Here is a 22,828-nt window from a genome sequence, read left to right as displayed (position 1 = left end):
AAAACAACAAAAAAACCATTTTCTCAACTACTGTTCTCAGTTGGGGTCCTCCAGAGATTTAGTGGATGCCATGCATTAACTTGGGTAAAGCTTGACAGATGGAGACTATTTTGACCTGCATCACATCAGTAGGTTGGTCTCTACCTCTGCACAAAAATAGCTTGCCTAGAATTCTTTTTTAGAAAATGGCTATTCTTTTTAGAGGTTATATGTCTAGCAACCCCAAGCTCAAATGATCCCTACCCAGCACCCTCCTGAGGCAGGCCAAATTTCAAAGGAATCCAACTGAGCATGCCAATATTAGAGGGTTTATAAAGTCCACCTTTAAACAGGTTTTGTTATGCTGTAATCATCATCTTAGAGAACTTTCTAGTAGCATTCACTGTCCTCTCTTTTCATTGATGTTATTTATCTCTCTTCTCTACAGCCCATCACTACTGTACCTAAAGTACTTTAAAGAGCTTTAAAATAAAACAAATATTCAGGATTAACAGACACCAGTAAACTGCAATTCTAATTTTAACCTGCCCAGTGTTTTGCTTTGTTGATCCTGTTGTTATTATACGGAGTTCTCTTCTGGTTAGTTTAAGACAGCTTCCCCTGTTTTTTTATTTTGGGTTGAGACAATTCCCTGGTTTTTCACTAGGGAATCATTGCAGGATTCTCTTTCCTTTTGAGGATATTGTTAATGAAGTTCATGACTGGGAAACACAAAATGGATGCTGTTTTGAAAAAAGTCATTTGGCTGGCCCAGTCTGTGTGATGGAATAAGCGGGGATGTTAGGTTAGTGGAACCAGAACATGGAAAACAATGATCAGGTAGAAATTACCTTATTTGTCAAAGGGGTAGGGATTTGAAATGAGAGTGTGCCCTTTAGAAAACAAGCACCTAACCCTTTTTGCACTACACTACAGTAGTTCAAGCTGATTAGAGTGTGCATTATTCTCTCTTTTTCACTTGAACAAATCAATTTGCTGCTTGACAAATAAGTACATAATGCAGAATGCCAACTTACAGATTGGTATCATTAAAGAGAGAGCATGGTTATACTGGCAAGGGACCATATTTCGCCTACATTTCAGATTGTGTGATAGAAACTTTGTTTATACAGGATACATGACCCATTCCATCTGTTATACTGCAAAAAAGCTAAGATATGGTCAAATGGGACCAAAATTGAAGTGTAAGTATTTAGAATCTCATACATATACCACAAGCAACAGTGGCTGATTTCTTCATAGGCATGTCAGAGTTTGGAATTGATTTGTTATAACAGACGTGTAACAGGAGTAACGCAAAATGTTTTGCACAATTTTTTAAAAAGGATTTTAATATTAAGTGCAAAAACCTCATGTGCTCTGTCTTTAGGGGAGTTAAGTAATTAGCCAATTTTCATTATAGTTCAAAATACACACCCAGATATTAAATCTAATTGATTAAATTTATTAAGGTTACATTCCAGAAATCTAACATTAATTTGATAGGGAAAAAAATCTGCCTTTAATATAGAGGTTCTATTACTATTTTCATTATTGTAATCAAAGTCTGAGGGAGAAGGATTAAGTTAAGCTCCGTCTTTAGTGTTGTCTCCTCTGCTGTATTGGTACAATGCATTCTAATAAAAAAAAACCCAACACTTTCCACTTTTAAATTATTCATGGTCTTTTTCATTAAAAAACCAAAAAGTCAATTTAAAAACTTAGTAAATTTTTTATGAAAGTCAGAGACCCACAATAACTCTGACTTTGCATTCCAAGGTAATGACCTCTCTTTATATTTCCTTTTCTTAATAAAAGCAAATTTAAAAATTTACATCTTTCAAGAGGGATGATGCCCCATAAACAAAGCATAAGTATGCATAGCAGTGCTCTGGGTTGGACGTCTGTCACTCAAATCACTGTCATGCCTCAAGCTACCCTGATACAATCAGAAAAGAAAATGGAGTTAGTTAGATGGGTTTACAGGATGATGTCTGCATGAGTGACAGATGTTTGTGCTCTAGCAACATTATGTGCATTCAATTTTTATTATAGAACAATTGCTTCTAATAGCTTTTATGTTTATGTTCAATATGTTGTAAATCCACCTCCATACACACAAAAAATGAACAGAGAAATCTTATGAATTGGTTTTCATATTTTTTTCCCAAGAAATGCACTTTTTCTCAATAGAAAAGTAATTTGGGCAGCTGGGGAACTGTGGAGTTCACCAATCTACGAGTTCTCAGACACACACAAACCATGTCTTCATGGTTCAAGGAAGAACTGACATTACGCCCGAAAGGATTATCAATCATCAACTGCACAATATCATCTGTTGTAAATTGGGAGTCTGATTAATAACAGCGATTCAAGCATGTTCCTGAAAACTGTGATCTTTATTGACTAAGTGGACTGGTGACTTTCTCTTTTCATGTTGTTTGCACTCAATTTGTGCTGCTTTCAGTTATTGATACAGTACATTACTATTTCTGTTATGATTGTTTCCCACATTATATAAAGTCAATAGAAAAGTGCCAGGTGAAGCAGGTAAAGTTTTCATCAATTTTGTATAAGTCTTGTTGCCCTACTTTTGATTTTCTTTTTCATTCATCAGCAACCTAACTGAGCCTTGATATTTCTTTTATATCATTTTTGAGATATCAAGAAAACAAACTCTAACCTTGCTGTTTATAAATAGTCCTTCCAGTTCTTATTCCTTGGGCCTGTTCTAGACTAGGGTGGGGAGGCAGGAATCTATCTAAGTTACATGAATAACGTAGCTGAAGTCGAGGTACTTAGATCAACTTACTGTGGTGTCTTCACCGCTGTGAGTCAACTACAGCTGCTCTCCCATTGACTCCGCCTGCACCTCTCATGGTGGTGGAGTACAAGAGTCGATGGGAGAGCACTCAGGGATCTATTTATTGCATCTAGACTAGACGTGATAAATCAACCCCTGCTGGGTCAATCGCTGCCCGGGTTTTTTAAGAGTACTGCATGACTACACTCACCTTTATTCAAACAGATGGATTCAAATAATTATTTTTGTAGATTCCTTTCTAGTCTGGCCCTAATTGTTTCTAACTTTTCATAATAGGTTTGCAATGATAACAGTAGGTGAATCAGAAAATGTGTGGAGTGGATTGGTTAAGGAAATGGACTTCTGGGTTCTGATCCCAGTTGGTCTACTGAATTTGCTTTGCCACCATTGGCATGTCAATTGTCATCTCAGGGCCTCAGTTCCCCTATCTGTAAAGGTCGCTGTGATAACACTAACTTGCCTTGCTGGGGTACACATGTTTGTAAAGGGCTGTGACATCCTCTGGTGAAAACTGCTACAGAAAAGTGCAGCACATTATTATAACTATTTTTTCTGGGAACCAAAAAAAAGAAACCATAAACCATTATAAAAATGTCAGATGTTTTACCCTACATACCTTTGGGGTTACGTTGTCATTGCTGGATAACACAAACTGGATGATTTGGAGACAGAAGACAGTAGAATCTCTCCTAAGAGAGGCAAAATATAATACCAAGGGTTCTTAGAGATTCTGAAGAGAACAACATGAAAAATAAAGCTATATTTTCACCTGGTTATGACAAGACACTCCAAAATCTTGGTTAGTATCAAAGTACTGCCTCCTGAGATATGTTATAGGTTCCATTCTTTATCTTGACCCACTGTCGTTTATCTTTTGCTTATACCCATTTAATAAATTTACTAGTAGATTTACACTGAATATATTTGTTTACACTTCTGGGGGAATTCTGCACCCCCGTGGGGGCGCAGAATTGATATCTTCTGCAGATTTCTCCCCGCAGGAAAATGGGGGAGCAAAGAAATCTGTGGGGAACACATGGGTGCGTCAGCAGGGAGAAGATCACAGAGGTAGGGGGAAGGAGGGAGGCTAGCGTTCACGCTTATTTTATGAGAGATACTCATACTCTGTCCCTCTCTGTTGCTGCATCCCGGGGGCTGTGTGAAGCAGCCTCTGTTCCAGAGGCAAAGCAGAAATGTAATAACTAAGCAGGCAGGCTGCTAATGTTTCCATTGTTAGTTAATTGTTCCCATTCTTAGTCAATGAAGACTCCTTTACCTTGCCAGAGTGGTGTAAAAGAGCCTTATTGTGAATGACAGTAATGGAATCCTCAGTTAGGAAAGTCTATTGTGCTTTCTCGCTTTTTTTCCTGTGCCAGAGAAGCACAAGGGGGTGAGATTACAGCTGAGGATCTATTTTACTTAGCCATTTAAAAAAAGATGCAGGACAATGATTAGCAAAACTATATGACTTTCATGTGTGAAAGTCTGAGCAATTTAAAGCAACATTCTACTTTACAGAACACCAAACACCAAAATAAAAGTAACATAATTTAAATGAAAATCCAGGATTAAAACTGGAATGCAAGGTATTGGTTGTCAAATATCTGTAACTTAAAATTTCATGTGTTTAGGAAATGTTGAACAGTTATTGTGATTTTTTTTCTGTATGGTAGTTTAAATAAATTACCGAAATAAGTGAAACTGTTGAGATTATATTGCATTATTTTGACAAATAAAATATGCAGTATTTTGCATTTTTGGGGCAGAATTTTGTATTTTTTGGAACAGACTCCCCCCAGGTGTATTGTGTTCCATACTCAAGATGGTCAGCTGGAGAGTGAAGCATTATTTTTTTTAATTTGTTCCAATGTATGATAATATGAGTTCATATGCATTCCTTTAGTCAAAAACTAGAATAAATTCTCTATAAAAGACTGGACTGACATCATTGTTTTTTTGTTGTTTTTTTTAAACTCCCTTTTATCTTCCTCAATTTAGCCTTTGTGAGCATCTACCAACTATTTCTTGTGACAGAAACTAGACTAAATGACCTTTGGTCTCCTGGTGCACAGCAGTTTTTTTTTCTTTTTTTTTTTGAAGGCTGGGAAAACTCATGCCACACCCATCCCTTTGGTACTATACATGAAGGTGTATACTAATTGAGTTGGCAGATCCTCACAGACCTCCATTAATATTCTGATGTAACAGAATTTACTCAAGATGATGTATCTTAGGGCTTGCTACAGCCAAAGTGCTGCACCGTATGGTGTTTCATATGTAGACACTGCCTATGATGAGAGGAGGGAGTGTCCCATCAGTGCAGGTAATGCACCTTCCCCGGGAGGTGGTAGCTAAGTTGGCAGAAGAATTTTTCCATCAACCTAGAGCTGTCTGCACTGGGGGTTAGGTTGGCTTAACTATTTCAATCAGGGGTGTGGATTTGTCACACCCTTGAGCGATGAAACTGGATCGACCTAACCTTTTAGTGTAGACCAGGCCTTAGTTTTGCAAGAACAATATTAGTGGCTATTGTAGCCCATTAGATATAGCAGGGATTGGCAACCTTTGGCATGCAGCACTCCAGGGTAAGCACCCTGGTGGGCCGGGCTGGTTTGTTTACCTGCCGTGTCCACAGGTTCGGCTGATCATGGCTCCCACTGGCCGCGGTTCGCTGGTCTGGGCCAATGAGAGCTGCGGGAAGTGGCGGCCAGCACATCCCTCGGCCCACGCAGCTTCCCACAGCCCCCATTGGCCTGTAGCGGTGAACCGCGGCCAGTGGGAGCCATGATCAGCCGAACCTGTGGACACGGCAGGTAAACAAACCGTCCCGGCCCGCCAAAGGTTGCCGATCCCTGAGATATAGCAATGAAGCCAAATGCTCTGAAAACCTCCATCTGGTACAAAATGCAGACCCCATCTGGGATTTTATGCTGTCTCTTATTAATTCTGTTTTCTTCTCCAGCTCCAGAAAGAAATCACAGAGTGGAGCAAGCTGTCCAGCACAGTCTGTGATTTGTGAGGCATGTCATAAACATACAGCTAAGGGTAGCATAAAATCCCTCTTTACCCTGTAAAGGGTTAATTCCTCTTTTACCTGTAAAGGGTTAAGAAGCTCAGAAAACCTGGTGGGCACCTGACCAAAAGGACCAATAAGGGGAGAAGATACTTTCATAAGGGGAGAAGGTTTTTGTTTGTGTCTTTGTTCTGTTCTCTTCTCTTCCAGTCAGTAAGGAACCAGGGCAGGAAAAATACATCTCCTTAAGCATATCTGGACCAAGCTTCTAGTATTGCAGAAATAGTAAGTAATAGCAAAGAAATTATTGATTACTTTTTGTTTTAGCTTGTGAATTTTTCCTGTGCTAAGAGGGAGGTTTATCCCTGCTTTTGTAACTTTAAAGTTTTGCCTAGAGGGGAAATCCTCTGTGTTTTTAAATCTTTTGTTATTCTGTAAAGTACTTACAATCCTGATTTTACAGAGGTGATTCTTTTACCTTTTCTTTAATTAAAATTCTTCTTCTAAGAACCCAATTGAATTTTCATTGTTCTTAAGATCCAGGGGTTTGGGTCTGTGTTCACCTGTACCAATTGGTGAGGATATTATCCTCAAGCCTTCCCCAGGAAAGGGGGTGCAGGGCTTGGGGGAATATTTTGGGGGATAGGACTCCAAGTGGTCCTTTCCCTGATTCTTTGTCTAAATCAGTTGGTGGTGGCAGCATACTGTTCAAAAACAAGGTGGAACTTGTGCCTTGGGAACGTTTTAACCTAAGCTGGTAAAAGTAAGCTTAGGGGATCTTTCATGCAGGTCCCCACATCTGTACCCCAGAGTTCAGAGTCGGGAAGGAACCCTGATACCCCCTCTTGATTTTTTTAAGCCCTTCATAACTTTAAAAGTGTTCCGGTGTAGATAACAACATTGTCTCAGCTCCATGGGTCGTAATGCTAGGCACTACTGTCTGCCATTGTGTTCCTAGACCTGCTCTTCCCCAGATTAGACAACATGATAGTAATAGCACCTGCAGCAGCCTTGTCTACACTAGCACCAACACTACTGCATACACGATAACAAGATTGGAAATCTTTTTGCCAACATGCCTAATGAAAAAGAGTGTTAGGGAGCTAGCTCCAATCCCAAGAAGACCAAGAGCTTGATTTTGGCTTTGTATCCTACGAAGAGATGGCTCAGAGAATGGAGTGCCAACAAAAGAAGCTAGCCAGACTGGAAGAGAGACAGGAGGTTATCACTGTATGTCACCTTAAAATGCCTCATGTCCATAGATAGTTTTCAATCAAACAAACCTGACTTAGCTTAGATGCTATTTGGTAAAAAGCACTGCTATGTATTTTCTTACCAATAACTACTTGAAAGATGCAAACTTCATTGTGATTATTTACAAGTTGGATTTGCCTCTCTCCATTTAGGCAAATTGTGTATTGCTTAGTTGGTCTGGGAATAAGAAACCACTTCTGAACATTCACAACCTTAACGTAATAACTTGGATTTTAAAAGGCATCACTTCTAGTAGAAGGTGCTGGCGGGGGCGGGAGGGGCTGCGGAGTGGGCAGGAGGATTGTCCTGCTAGTGCTGTGGGGCCTGGGGATCTGCTGAAGCAGGAGTTGTCCTGCCTCTACCCTTTGGCAGGATGGCCTCTGCAGACCTTTGGCAGAATTGGTGGCATCCCCCTGTGCCTGCTCAGTATCCTCTGTATGGAGATTCAGCAAGTACTAATTCTGTTTCAAACAGCATTTATTTCTGCCTGGATCTCCACACAGAAGTCAAGGGTTTGAGCAGGGGACAGTGCTACAGAAGGAAATCACAACCCTCCCCTGCCCTCCCCGCCCCACAAGAAGATCCAGAGGAGCACCCACAAGGAAACTCAGGGGAAGAGAAAAGTGTTTCTGAGACAGTACAGCCTACTTCCACGTGACCAGGAAGAATGCTACCACTCTGCTTCTGTAAGCCGGGGCACAGAGTGAAATACACCAATGTAACTGAGTGGAAAAATTGCTTCCTTATGTTCATTCAAGTTTCATTGTATGCTGAATTGTAGTAATGCATTCTATGAAGCGGTTAACACAAAGATCTATGCCAGGTCCAGAGCAGGTGTTGCAATGGATTAACTGCCTGTCATTTTAAAAAAACAACATTTAAATAGAAGGCAAACATCTAAACCTACAAAACATTTGTATCCTTGCCCTCCTCTAACTTAATTACAGCCCAACTGATTAAATTAATGCTTTAGAAACACTCTTCTGGACTAAAATGCCCATCAGTTTTCAGAGTATGTTGCATGTCTTACAGCTCAGTTACAAACCCCTCTAAAAGGGAGGGTCATAATGGAAACTCTGACAGCCTCTTAACTAAAGTAGGAAAAATTACATCATGACTCCCCTCAAAAAGGAACATAGTAAATATTTGGCTAGGCAAAAAGGATTTCTTAATAAGATCCTATTGTACTCTGGAGATACAATATATAAATAAGTGGCCAGTTTTTCCAAAAAGAGCTCACCAGCCTCAATTTGTGGTCAGTTTTCAAAACACCTCAGGCTCCTATTTACACATCTTGCTCAATGGGAGCTGCTGGGTGTGGAGAACTTGGTGGAGAATCTTGCACCTTCACTGAGATACGTAAATGTGCATTTTGCTCTTTTGAAAATGTAGCCAATTTTTTTTCCAGGTGCCTAAGCGGAAGATGGTTTTTTTTAAGGGAAGTATTCTGCATCAGACAGAAATGTTTGGCAAGGGGAAAGCACCCAACAGAAGTAGGTTCAGCAAGCATAGAAACCTTGCAAGGAAAACTGATCTTAAAGAAGAAATGGCCTTTATGGACACCTTCTCAGGAGTGGCACTGCAAAAGTAAATAAAAAGATCAATTGGTGGGATATTGTGTAGGTGGAAGGATTCAGCTAGAGGGATGATTCCTCAAGGATGATATGGCCAACATTGATGCTCTCCCAGGAACTAAGACCTCTCTTGGAAGATGGAACTATGGACAGAAGCACAATATTTTGAACATGGAACTAAACACTATAATGATCCTTGTAGCATCAAAGAAAGCCATGGGGATTTTGGGCATGATCCAGTCCCACTGAAAGCAATGGGACAATTTCTGCTGACTTCAATGGGCTTTGCACATTGGACTTTGGTGGATGTAAAAAGTAGCCTCAGGCATAGAGTCAGAGGAGGAAAAGCACCACAGGCAATTAATCAGCCCCCAGCCAGGCCAGCTGGCACAGGAGAGAGAAAAGACAAAGCCAAGGTGACAACAGGCAGGGTATCTGAGAGTTGTAGACAGACAAGCAGGTGAGCAGCATTCAGGCAGAGTTATTGTCAGCGGCTGGCTAGCCAAGGACATTAACCAAACTCCCAGACATCCAAACAGTGGAGCAGTGAAAGCATCAGGAAGTGAACAACTGTGCATTAGAACTCCAGGTGACAGCACAGTGGGCACTGGTAGTGTGAAAATGCTGAGGAGTCAGGAGCTATGGTTTTGCTGCATATTGGGATGGTAAGACAATGCAGTGAAAATAAGTGGCCTGTTCTTTCTCCCCACTGAAGTCAGGGGGAGTATGCTCAGGTCCATTGTGTGTATACAAACAGGTAGTGTGGATTAACAGAATTCAGTTCACACACATTTCCTTAAATGCCCCGAGTTTAATTTAAAATTAAATTACCTCCTAGCCCAGATGCTTTGTTCAGCGAATGTATTGATCTGTGTGGACATCAAAGCCACATTGCATCAGTTGTAACAGCCTCCATCTAGAGAAGAACCTGCACACACCTACCTGCTTCCTCTATGGGCTGTTGAAGACCTCAGGAGTCATGTTTGGACCTGGCACTAACACTCCCAATGAGCCCAGTCCTGTAGATTTTACCAGCCCAACTCTCATCTTTAATTAAATAGGGCTGTTTTAGCCCTTTTACTGCTGGAAGATTCATCTTCTTTGATAGCAGGATAAACAGCAAAAGGAAGAACCTTCACCTAGTCGCCATTTTCACCAGTAACATTCCCCTTCCTCTGATGGTTCCGCAGGTATTTAAAGCTGCGTAGAAACAGGTAAATGAGCTGTCAACCTGGACCTTCCATCCTGCCCTTGTTACCTGCAGACTTCACCAGCAGGAGGCTCCAAAATGCCAATTTTAATTTTAAAAAATGACATTCAAGAGAACATGTTCATACATGGGAGGGACTTCGGTTCGCCACAGTTGGAGTTCACTGCTGTGCAGAGGCCAGAGAGCACAAGGCCTAAGCATCACTCAGGTTCTATTTTAGAGCCCTAGTAGTAAAATTCACTCCCACACAGAAGCCCAGCACAAGGCCATTGCACTACTTAGGTGGGGTGTCAGTGGTGCATAAGCCTTGTGCTGTTCCTACGGGCTTAAGTGGGACTTGAGAGAGGCATAGTTTGCACAAAGATAAATTTCACCCCATGAGAACTTTCAGAGCCATGCCATGAAACACATATGGGCAGCTTTCATTTCCACTGCCATTAGTGCTATGCAGGGAGCCAGAATCGCTATTAGTTACCAGCTCATATTTCTAGATCCCATGCATGTCTGCTCTATTTGGAATGTGCAATGAACATATTCAGCCTAGCAACTGTGATTTACATCATCCCCTTTCCCCTGCAGTTCTTTTTCTCTGACTGGATAGCAATGTCCTCCTGCCGGATGCCTGCTGCTCTGTCCACCTGTTTAGAATTTACTTCCAAAATTCATCTCAACTGCACTGTTTTGCTCCTGGAAAGAAGCAAGTGAATATGTTTACAAATTCTTAATGGACTCTTAGATCCCTTCTGCACTGAGATTCTGCAGTGTCAATCCAATTTTATGATTTGTGTTTCTGACCTTATGATAAAGTCCCCCAGCCCAGAGGAAATATGTTAATTTGATTCCTGAAATGCACATAAACATGCAAACCACACACATTTCATCACAATTAAACATTATAGCTCTTGTGTTTTCTAATAAGAACCAGGGGAAAATGTACCGTATCATGGTTTAAAGTACATCCCGAGCTCTGTTAACATTCTAAACACATATAGAATGAGTTCCCCTTTTCCCCAGATGGAAAATTTCTGTAAAATTTAATAGAGAATAATAACCTCTCTATAAAATATTTAAGCCATCCCATAGACTATAACAGAGAATAATACCCCTATTATAAAATTCTATTGTATGGTTTAAGCAAGCTATAGCAAGGACCTCATTCTTTATTAAACCCTATACAGGAATTTCTTTAGAACCTTATTGGTTTCATCCCTGTTAAAGTGTATATCATATGGGACTGTAACATTTCCAGCTGCACAGATATTCGCTCACACACACAGAAGTAAATATGTCCCTACTTTCTCCTTCCTTTCTCTAAACTAAATTATTATAGACTATTTTTAAAACTTATGGATTTCCAGAGTAAATGGACTCCTCAACTTGTAAGCATTACCATTTGTTGTTGTTGTGTGTGCATGTATGCATGCACACATGTGTAGATGGTGTGGTGAAAGTTGGTTAGCTTTGCATGTAATTTAATAAACCCCTATTGGAAAATGTAGGATTTCTGGAGCTAATTCTGCAGAACAGATGTATACTTTCCCCAAATGAAACACACGCATCTGTTTTCTAGAAATCTAAACAACAACAGAGAAACAATTGCACAAACAAGTTGAGGTTTGTTTTTCCACAGATGGTTCTTATTTTTATACAGTTGAAAAATCCACAGTGAAAGAATATACATTAGGTAATAAAGTGCATTAATTTTATTAAGATTTAGTAGGTCTCTTGGATAAAATGTTCATATACACACATAGGTGTTTTTTTTTCAGGAACAACTCAACAAAACTCTTCCTGTATTTAAAAATAGTGCTTTTTAGCTTACCTGGTTCCATTTAGTCACAGTTCCCTGATCTCTCTATCAGTGCATTTTTTCTGTTTCTATTACCTGTAGATCATTTTGTTTTGTTCCAATAATCTGAATTTATGGTATGCAGTCAGGAACGGCTATGATCCAGAACAAACCCTGGTGATTAAATCTTCCTGCTTCATACACAAAGCTGATAGGAGGGCTATGCTACTTTTTAATGTAATGTAATGAATAACGTATTTTCTATATAACAACATTTTGTGCAGTCACAAGAGAATCAATAGAATAAGGTTACCGAGAGTGTCAATAATACCCCATCTAGAACTACAAAATATCTTAATGTAATTAAGCATTAGGATTAATTCCTTAATCCTTGTATTTTCCCTTGTCCATTTGAGAGATGCATCTCTAATTAAATTTCCCTTTGGTCACACTAATGAAAACAATATCATCTAGAACTCTAGTCATAGTCAGTATGTGTGGATAGCAGCGATAAGGCTGGGTAATTGCAGTATTAATAACTGGCGTTTTATTGTGCCTGAAAGCAAAGTAACAGTATAGAAACTCACAGAGCAACTTGAAGCCACAGCCACACTTTGTAATATTTCTTCCCCTGATCACTTTTTCCTTTCTTTCTGATTTTTGCAAGCATAGGAAGAATTGGGCTACACCATACAGTTGTTCCCAGTTCATTTTCTCCTCATGGGTTTCCCATAAGCAAGAAATGCTACTCCGGCAGCTCTAGTAGCTCTGTGATAAAGCGGAGCAAGTTTTAATAAACCCTGCTAAGCCTCTTCATTTACAGCACAGGCCAGAGGGTAACTGTCTAAAGTGGTAGCCAGTTTAGCATATCTCTGTACCTTTGCAGAGATGTGAAGCATTACTGTAATGTTTTAAGATTGCTGAATAATTGCAGAAGAATTGGATTTCTAATTTCGGATAGCAAAACATCTAGCGGCCAGATCCTCAGCTGATGTCAATTGACTTCAGTGGTGCTACCCTGATTGATACTAGCTGAGGGGCTTGTCCCTAGATGTTTAAAACAGTATGGGTTACATAAAGTCTCCTTGCTAAGGATATGCAGCAATGAGGGACAGAGATACCTGCTAACATATAGCTAACCCTTGCAGAGTAAGTCCTGCTGTTCTTCCTAACACCACCTTTGGAGGCACTGCCATCATGCCATCACAGGTGGGGCAATTGGGAAAAAGTACTCTCCAATGGAAATATTGCTCCTTTATGGCAAGACCACCCCTTTGGGCCAATCAAATCACAGGTGCCATGACGTGGTCAACCAACATCCTGGGCTAAGCAGTTATGAATCCCAATTAACAGATAGTGGACATGGAAGGATTATACCCCTCATCATCTGCTGTGTAAGAACACAAACAAAACTTTAATGTAATGTTCATGTGTTTTGTATGGGTGGTGGGTGGTGTGTGTGTGTAATATAATCCTTAGTAAAAGCATTCTTCAGCCAGACAGAATTACTAGCTAAATGGGTGTAAGCAACCTAAACTAATATGGGACACTATTCTGATTCCCATGAAAATCAGTGGGAATTTTGACAGCGTTCATTGACATATAGTTTCAACATGGTCTGGGGATTGGAACCATCGCATACTTTTTTCTCTACCCCTTTCATATGGCTCTGGGTCTTAAACACAGTGATATTCACATTCAGTAAACTATCACAAAGGTATGTTAAAAGACAAAAGGCCAGATTGTCAGCGGGCGTATATTGACATAGTTCCACTGAGCTCAGTGGAGCTTCACCATTTTACACCTCCGGAGGAGTTGGCCTAATCATGTCTCTGACAAGCATATTTGCATTACAATCATGTGTGCTTGTCAAAACATAATTGATTTGTACATTCATCACATGAATACTAATCTGTTAGGAGATCTCCGCATGAACAAATAATTTTAAGTTCTGTAAAACTCTGAAGATATTTTAAGATTTTAGCTCTCATCTTCCTCAGGTTCAGTTCATCTCATCTTCCACAGTCATCTCCAGTTCCTTGACCCTTCCTGTGAGGCCCAACCTTCCTCATGAGACCGTCTTTAGAACTTGAATTTCTTTCAGATATCCCTCAACACTTGCCTTTTTGTGGACTCTCAGACCCACTTTAGGCATGTCTGTGCTACAGAGCTATGATTTCAGCATGGGTAGCTAGACCTGTGCTAGCTTTATTGGCACTAGCACACCTAAAAATAGCAGAGGACACAGGGCGGCACATGCTTCAACATGAGCTAGCAACATGAATACGTACACAGGGTCTCCAGTACACTTATACAGCCCACACTGAAGCCTGTGTGACCACCTCTATTATTTTTAGCCAGGTTAGCACAGGTAAAGCTAGCATGAGTATGTGTACCCAAAATGCAGTCACACCTTGGGCTGTGGTGTAGACATACCCATAGGCCCCTGCCTCTTTGTTAGCATTTATTCCATAGCCCCAGTCAGATCTGAAAATTGCCACTGTCATTCAAGGTTGTGATCAGGGTTGAATCCAAGATCTCAGAGAGCAGTTCAGGTCTAAACACCAGCTTGGAACATGAATCTGAGGTGTTGCACAGTAGTTTATGGGCCTAGTTGTGCCCTCATAGAAGTCTGGAGAAGTATCTTCACTGATTCAAGTGGGAGCAAGTTTTGAACCCTTAAATTTAACATTTAAGGTAGGTTAAATTGAATTTAAACTGCTTGATAGCATCCCCTTTATATGTGTCTCTATGGTGTCTTGACAAATCCTTCACCCATTTTGTTTTAGTATTTTGAGCGGTCTTTCTAGCACTACTTTTACTGTGCTTTACTCTGATTTAATGTTGCCTTTGTTCTTTGTTTCATTAAAAAAACCAACCTCTTAAATACAGGTTTCCTAAGAGATGTTGTTACACACTGAGGGATGGCTTAAGGGAACCTTTAAAAGAATTCTTTCCTTTTACAAACTTTGTATTTTTCATGTAAAAAGATGAAAAACATGTTGCAACTTTAACAAATAGTTTCCTTATTTTAAATAGAAAATCATAAATGCCAGCTTGTTTGCTTTTGATGCTTCTGAAGTGTTACTAGTCTTCTGAAGGAAAATGGAGAGACGCTGGAAGACTTTGCTGAAGTGACATCCAGTAATTTAAAAGTGAAGCAATTTAATTTTAGAAGACATGACAGCTCTCTCTCTCTCTCTCTCTCTCTCTCTCTCTCTCTCTCTCACTTCAGACTGGTGGACAAACAATAAGCTTTGATGAGACATGTTAGAATGTATTGATTACTCTGCAACTGCTTCAAAAAAGATAGCAATATTGACACATTACAGTGTGTATATTACTGTTCATTAGAACATTACACTTCAGAAATTTTCTGAATGCACTTAGAAATAAGATTACACGTTCTGACTAATGTACACAGTGAAGGACTGTTTTGGTGGAGTGTTGAAACAGTTACTTAGTGAGCGAACTGAAAACGTTATTAAATTCCACTGATAATCTCTGTTCTGACCTAATTGTTTCCATTTTTTTCATCTGTAATGTCATAAGAATGCATGGAGGATCATAACAGTCATAATGTTAGCACCAAGACTTGACACTTGCTTAGTTTAGCTGGGAGGTTTACACCATACTTATTAGTATTTACAACCGTAAGAAACTCTTCCTCTCCCTTCCCTCCTCACCCCCAAATATACACAGGATATGAAGTCAGTCAAGCTGCAGTGCAGTGATTATGCTGACAGGGGATCTACATTTGAAATGCCTTTGCTAAACCACACACACATCCGCAAAGGTGGGTGTTTTTTTGTTTGTTTGTTTTTTTAAGTAAAGCTTCCATAGAACATCATTGAAGTTGCATAAAATGCTTAATTATCTCAGCATCTCTTTCCTTCAGACATGTGGAATCTTTCCTCCTCCCTCCAAGAATGACAAAATAACACGAAAACATACGTTGTTTGCTTGTGTTTCCTACCTAGTAGGTCTGGCTCTCAGCCACTGGATTTTTTCTCCCCTTTTTCCTGTAGGAGTGTTACAATATGCCATTTTCCTTTTGTTGCCTAGGTGCAGCAGTCTTTTCCAGAGTCTCTCTGGGTCTGATTCCGATCTCACTTATATCAGCCTAGTGCTATAAGTTAGTGGTAGGGGAGTTACTTCTGATTTACACTGACTTAAGAGAGAGCAAAATCAGGTTCTCTCCCTCCCCTCTCCTCAGTAAAACACTTGGCAAATACAAATTTTTAAACTCCTACCAAGCATCCTTGGAGCTAATGCTGATCAAATTCTCTAGATTAAAATGTAACAGTGGGGACTACTCTAACATGTCATTGCAGTCATTTGCTGGCAAGTGAGGGGAAGCGAGAATAAAGGTTAAACAGTGGGTGAAATCCTGACCCCTAGAAGACAATGGGAGTTTTGCCACTGACTTTAATAGGGGCAACATTTCTCCCAGTGTGCAGGAACAGGAGCAATGGATAAGAGCAGTGGATTAATCCTTCAACTGCAGCTCAAGCTCTGAATAACTGAGGGTTGCAATGGGGTCCCTGATGAGGTCTGGGGCCATGGACACAATAATTTGCTCACAGCATCACAGCACTAGTAGGGCCAATGTGTGGCTATTATTTCAGACCCAGGAAACCCTGTGCAACCCCTCTCTGCAAACGGTTTTCTTTAACATACTCTTAGGTCCAATCCTACATTTCAGTCCTTTCTCCAGTTCTCTTCTGCATTGTTGCAGAGACAGCCACCATGGCGCAGGGTTCTGGGCAGGGGGGTTCATGGCCTCTTTATAGCATGCTGTGCAGTGGAATCATAGTAGTTGGGAACATTTAAGTCCTTCTGTGCTCACAGAGGGAAAGAATGGGACTTCATTCTATATTGTGTCTGTATATGGCAACTATAGCACATATTGGGCCACATTCTGATATCACTCACAGGGAGGAGAACCTTACTGCACAAGTGGTTCCATGGGCTTCAGTAGGGCTACTTACATGAACAGATGCTCACCAATATAAGAAAGGGCACAGCACATTGTGTTTTACAGATGTCTGACTGACCAATACAAATCAAAATTGGGTTATGATTACTGCAGTTATAGGTCAAATCCAAGCTAAGTACTGATGATGTCAAGTCCTTTGTCTAAAATGCTCTGTCCATGCTAAGTGTTCGGAATTATAAGATTACAAACGAACATCAAGGAATCAGCTGTGAGCCCTATGCACATCCTGTGCCAGTGTAAGTGTGCAAAAGGAACCTCCTTGCACTCCTGCCCAGGCTACCTATGTCACTGGAGCCTACAGGGTAGAGACAGCAGTCACTTGGGGATTTCTTCTCTCCCCTGTTACAGGAGAGTAGGTGTGAGTGGATGGGGAGGGGTGAGTACTTTGTACTAGCAAAAGGGCTTTACTTCCCCCGGAGCAGGGGAAAGCACAAGGTTGTGACTCTATGCCATGCTCTTTCCTCAGACAGGGTGGTAAGGTTACATTCCTGCTCAAAGAAGTTAAATTGGACAATACAGAGATTTTAAAATAGAGGCACATTAATAAACACTGCACACTTCAGAGAAAGTTGGCCAGATTCTGCTCTCAGTTACACAAGAGCATCGAAGTGAATGGGAGTAGCCCCCATGTAGCTGAGAGCCAAACGCAGCTCAATGCGCACAAGAAGTTATCATTTCTTTTTTCAGGAACACAATATCAGCTTGATAATATTCACTGTTTTGTTGTGAGTTGTCAGTGCACCTCCCCAAACAAATTGTCTCTCTGTGGTTTTATAATCATGGGAATATTTTTTCAACAGTCATATCAGAATGGTTGAATTCTGGCTCCAAACATCTCTGGAAAATGGCCTATTGAATCACATCGGAAATTAGGGCAGAGTTGACTTCCTGGTAGACTCCAAACAATTAAACATCTCTCCTTGGAACATACAGTCTGTTCTAGCTAGTTATTTATACAATACGTTGCTACTTGCCAGCCAGTAGTAATTACGGCAATCTCGGGGACCCCACCCATACAGCAGTATCTACTGTAGGAAAAAAGAAGGCAAGGAAATCAGCAGCCTTTCTATTGTTCCAGAAAATGTCATGCAAGATTTCCCTCCCCCACCCCCTGGCACCACGATCAGGGTCTGTACAATGTCTCTTTATCTTACTATGCATCTCTTGTTAGCCAAAACACCAAAGCAACTGCTGTGATTACCTGGGCAGTAAAACTGGAAAGTGTCTGTCACATACATTCAAACATTTTCTTACTTCTGTGCAGTGCTTTCTGGCCACGCAAGACAAAACAACCACCTTCTCTTTGATTATCAAATGAGAAAACCACCACCTCTTTTCTATAAGGCAATGCCAAATGGTTCAGCAGAATTTAGAGACTGCCAGGCATTGACAGCCTCAGCTCCTGCAGTTTACCAAAGGGGCTAAGTGGGTTTTCTTTCTTAAAATAGCCACATTTTTATCTTCTTGCAGGTCAAAATGTGCCACTTTCACATCGATTTCAGTGGACGATTCAACCATACCAAGCTCAGCAATGTCAAGGAATTCAGAAGGGACTCTTGAGATTTTTCTATTTGAGGTTAAGAGATAGGAATGGGGAGAATCCTTACAAATACTCCTCCAGCCAGACTGAGAAATTCATGGAAACATTTTAAATTGTTGAACACTTTGCAACAGATACATTTTATACTTTCAAATGTCCTAATCCCCATGTAGCAAACTGAACTGCATCAGTCATGTTACTTTGCAAGATGTGACACTGTTGCCCAGGACTCATACTTCCCAGAACGCAGTAAGCAGCAAAGAGATGTAACTCAAATGGATTTTTAAATGCCTATTAGCCAGAGTTTAGTCACCATTTCTTTGTGCTGTGCAGCCAACACAAATTAACTGGATTAATGTAAATAAATCTCTTTACCTGCTGAACTGTTTTGAACAACTGAATTTTGCTGAAAGAACAGTGTGCAATTAAGAATTTAGATCCTATGGTGATGGAAGCTATAGAAAACAGATTCGAAAATAAGATTTTATGTTTTTAAAGAATGCTGGCATTTAATATTGTGCACAATTTCATCACAGATTAGTCACTGTAATTTTGCAGAATTTACTGTCATTCAGAAATGTAGAGGAATTCCAGTATCTTGAGGGAGTCTTTTTTTCTGGAATCCTCAATAAGAATTCCACTTCTTTGTTTCCCTACAGGCTTACTAGACAACGCCATGTCTGGGTTCCTCATCAGTCTTCTCTACTCTTCCTCGGAAATCTCTCCTTTTAGACATCCCTGCATTTGAAAATCCTCAGGGGTCCAATGCATCTGGCAGTAAAACAGCAAAGGCCCTTGACTGCTGTTGCATTAAGCAAGTACTGGGTCTTAGTGCATAAGGCACTCTAGGGAATATTTCCACTACAGAATGCATCAGATTTCAACTGTCTATATAAGGCTTAATTTATGATCTCTAGAAATACTTTTAAAATGAAAGAACCATCCACTTGTGCCTGCTTTGTTTTAGAAATAGGGGAAAATTTTCAAGAGCACAAAGAGCAGGTTGGCATCCAACTCCCATTGAAATTCACTGGAAGTTGGATTTCTATTTATGCCTTGGAAAATCCCCTCTGTAATCTGGTGAAGTCTACACTAAAGAACAGACATGAAATTCAAACATGAGAGCCATGGCAAAAAGCCATGGCACACTGGGGTTGAAAGTGGCAGCAGTCTGGAGGTGCATCTGCTTGACGCTGCAGAGATCATCAAGGTTTTTAAGAAGTCTGACTAGGAGTTTGTGCAGAAGGAAAGAGTCGAAGAAACTCGGAAGAGCATTTCAGAGAGGCAGGGCATGGAGGCATCAGTTAGGATTCATAGAGAAGAATGGAGCACAAGTCATCTTTTGAGGATCAGGATCACCTATTGTGCAGATTACTGGTGATTCAGGAAGGAGGAGGAAGAGGCTAGGGCTGTTGGAGTCTGAGAGATGCAGTATTGGCTGAGGTCAGGAAAATGGATTGAGAACTCCTTGTGTAATCTTTAAGTGTTGGTGTTTGTGGCTGAGAGAGGCAAAAGGCCCCACCGAGAGAGGTATGTGTGTATGGCATCGATCAGTTTCTACAAGGGGTGCAGGTCAGTTTTTACATTATTTCATCCAAATGGTTTCACAACTTTTTATTCTAAATAACTTTTCAGCAAGCTATTTGCGGGGCACAGGAGCAGATTAGGAAAATCTCTCATTTGTATTTTTCTACATGAAAACAGAATGTGAGTCTACAACTTGCAACAATGCATCCATATGTACTTCTCCCAAATACCATAAACAACAACAGGCTAAAGCATGTTAATTCAAATTGCACAGAAAAAGATCACCTCCTAAGAGAATTCATGGAAGTGTGAAGGTCTGTGACACCATGATGTGCACTTTCAGCAAACGGGAAACTTTAGAGCAGCTCTAATGTTATGAAACAGTGACACTGACCTTGACGATTAAAACCGTCAATGTGCAGACAGGCCTTTGCACTGTTACACCACCCAATATAATGGATTGATTTTGTTATAATGACCCCATAACTGTACCTCAGAAACTGCCTGCTGGGCAGGAACAGAATTCTAATAGCACACTGTGGTATTATTTTTATTTATTACTATGATGGTGGTGCCTAAGGGCCTCAGGAATAATGGTCTTGTTGTACCAGACACAGACACACTCACTAGTCGCACGAGCACATCATTGACCTACTATGAATTACTGTCTCTCTCTCTCAGTTGTACATCTCCGGTGTGTGATGTACCAGCAAATGGCCTTCCAATGGGTCCAGGCAAAGCCGTACACAGTCAATATGGAGGATTAAGCAGTTTAGCATTTCTTTACCTTACTCCCCTCGTTGAACCAATGATATGCGCACCTTAGTAGAGGGAGCATGCCATGATGGGTTGGATGTTGTGGCCATGCCCTTTTCCCACTCATTTTTCTTCTGGACACATGGCCCGTTTTTACTAGTGCCCCTTCTGTGTGCAGCTGCAGTGCACAGCAACACAGTCCAGCATGTGCACGTGCGAGAGAGAGAGATAGATCTAGGGGCAGCCTGTTTTGTTTGCAGTTCAAGTGCCCTTGAGGTTGGAGTCTCTGCTTTTTCCTCACTTCCCTACTACTGCACCCTGCACATCTGACAGCACAGTCAGGTCCAAAGTATTTAGCACTGCAGTATTTAATTCAATTTGCCAAGAAAGATTAGTTCCTAGCAGCTCAAGTCCAAGCAGATTGCATTTCAAGCTATTTCACATTGTTTTTTGTTTTTTGTTTAAATTATTCAGGTTAGAAATGAAATGTAGTGGTTACATTATGCTAATATCAAACTCATTAGTGTTAGGCTAAAAAATGTGGGAGATAGCCTGCCAAATGCTAAGCCTTTGCATTCACATTCATCCCAGTACAGTTCATTGAAGTGGGAATTCATCTCTATACTCTGGATTAGAATTAAACTCTTGGCTTACTTAAAGAGCAATATAAAGAATCCTGGCTTGGAAGATGCTCCTAGGAAATACTATTGAATGTTGCTCCCTTCTGTTACTCATTTGGCTCATGTGCCATTATGCCCAGAGAGCCCGATTCAAAGCTCCCCCAATGGGAACATTTCCAATGACTCCAATGGTCTCTGGATTAGACCCAGAGAGGGCATCAGTTTCAAAGTGCGAGAGCTTTACAGAGAGATGTGTGACAGACAGAGAGCCTGCTAGCCAGGTACACAGCATTATACAGTTAAAACATACTAAGAATTGTTCAGGTATCCTTAAACATAAAGAGGTCTGGGAATACGATAGGACATTTTGCTCCTCATACCAGTACCCACCACCACAGTGGAGACTACCATATTTCCCTTGTCCTGCACATGGGCTGTAATGTACAGATGGGGCCCATCTCTTACAGAATGGTCTAGTGCATTGACTTGTATCTCATGCAAATGAGGCCTCTGTTTGCTACAGGACACACTGGCCGCTCAGCCCTGGAGCCACCTCAGCTTCAGAGAGGGATGTTGCAGCAAAGGAATCTGCAGCCCCCAAGTCATTGGAAACAACCTGAGCTGTAGACATAGGTGCTGGGGATATGGCAGCACCCCTGGCTTGAAGTGGTTTCCATCACATCCAGGGTTTACAGTTTGGTTCAATGGTTCTCAGCTCCCCCACTACACAAATTGTTACAGCACCCTGGCAGTAAATCCTGCTCCTCCTGCCCCCCAAAACAGAGCTGTTAATTGGTCTGGGCTCTGCCATCAGAATTAGGTAACTATGTCCACGGATTTCATGGCACTAAAAGGGGAACTTTGGGGGAAAGTAGAAGGAACCACCCCTGAAAGAGAATCACCATATCAAAATGTTTAGCCCTATGATAGGTTTTCAAAGGTATCATAGAATATCTGGGTTGGAAGGAACCTCAGAAGGTCATCTAGTCCAAACCCCTGTTAAAAGCAGGATCAATCCCCAACTAAATCATCCCAGCCAGGACTTTGTCAAGCCTGACCTTAAAAACCTCTAAGGAAGAAGATTCCACCATCTCCCGAAGTAACCCATTCCAGTGCTTCACCACCCTCCTAGTGAAAACGTTTCTCTTAATATCCAACCTAAACCTCCCCCACTGCAACTTGAGATCATTACTCCTTGTTCTGTCCTCTGCTACCACTGAGAACAGTCTAGATCCATCCTCTTTGGACTCCCCCTTTCAGGTAGTTGAAAGCAGCATCAAATCCCCCCTCATTATTCTCTTCTGCAGATTAAATAATCCCAGTTCCCTCAGCCTCTCCTCATAAGTCATGTGCTCCAGCTCCCTAATCATTTTTGTTCCCCTCTGCTGGATTCCTGCCAATTTTTCCACATCCTTCTTGTAGTGTGGGGCCAAAAATGGACACAGTACTCCAGATGAGGCCTCACCAATATCGAATAGAGGGGAATGATCACGTCCCTCGATCTGCTGGTAATGCTCCTGCTTATATAGCCCAAAATACTGTTAGCCTTCTTGGCAATAAGGACACACTGTTGATTCATATCCAGCTTCTTGTCCACTGTAACCCCATGGTTCTTTTCTGCAGAACTGCAGCATAGCTACTTGGTCCCTAGTCGGTAGCAGTGCATGGGATTCTTCTGTCTTAAGTGCAGGACTCTGCACTTGTTCTTGTTGAACCTCATCAGATTTCTTTTGGCTCAATCCT

The 22,828-nt window shown here is 41.0% G+C and overlaps 1 long non-coding RNA gene across 5 annotated transcripts in view; it reads right to left on the bottom strand.

Annotated features, from left to right (window-relative positions):
* LOC120370567 overlaps positions 1 to 22,828 on the bottom strand; it is a 183,442-nt gene that overhangs the window by 48,027 nt on the left and 112,587 nt on the right. For 4 of the 5 annotated variants that reach the window (XR_005583804.1, XR_005583801.1, XR_005583803.1 and 1 more), the window contains exon 3: positions 3,420 to 3,492. The exons of the other annotated variant lie outside the window; for it this stretch is intronic. This is a non-coding gene — a long non-coding RNA (uncharacterized LOC120370567). The remainder of the gene's footprint in view (positions 1 to 3,419; positions 3,493 to 22,828) is intronic. 5 annotated transcript variants of the gene reach the window in all.

This window comes from Mauremys reevesii, linkage group 8 (genome assembly GCF_016161935.1).
Source record: "Mauremys reevesii isolate NIE-2019 linkage group 8, ASM1616193v1, whole genome shotgun sequence".
Lineage (NCBI taxonomy): Eukaryota > Metazoa > Chordata > Testudines > Geoemydidae > Mauremys > Mauremys reevesii.
The sequence above is the reverse complement of the archived record's forward strand: the minus strand, read 5'-3'. Positions and strand labels throughout refer to the sequence as shown.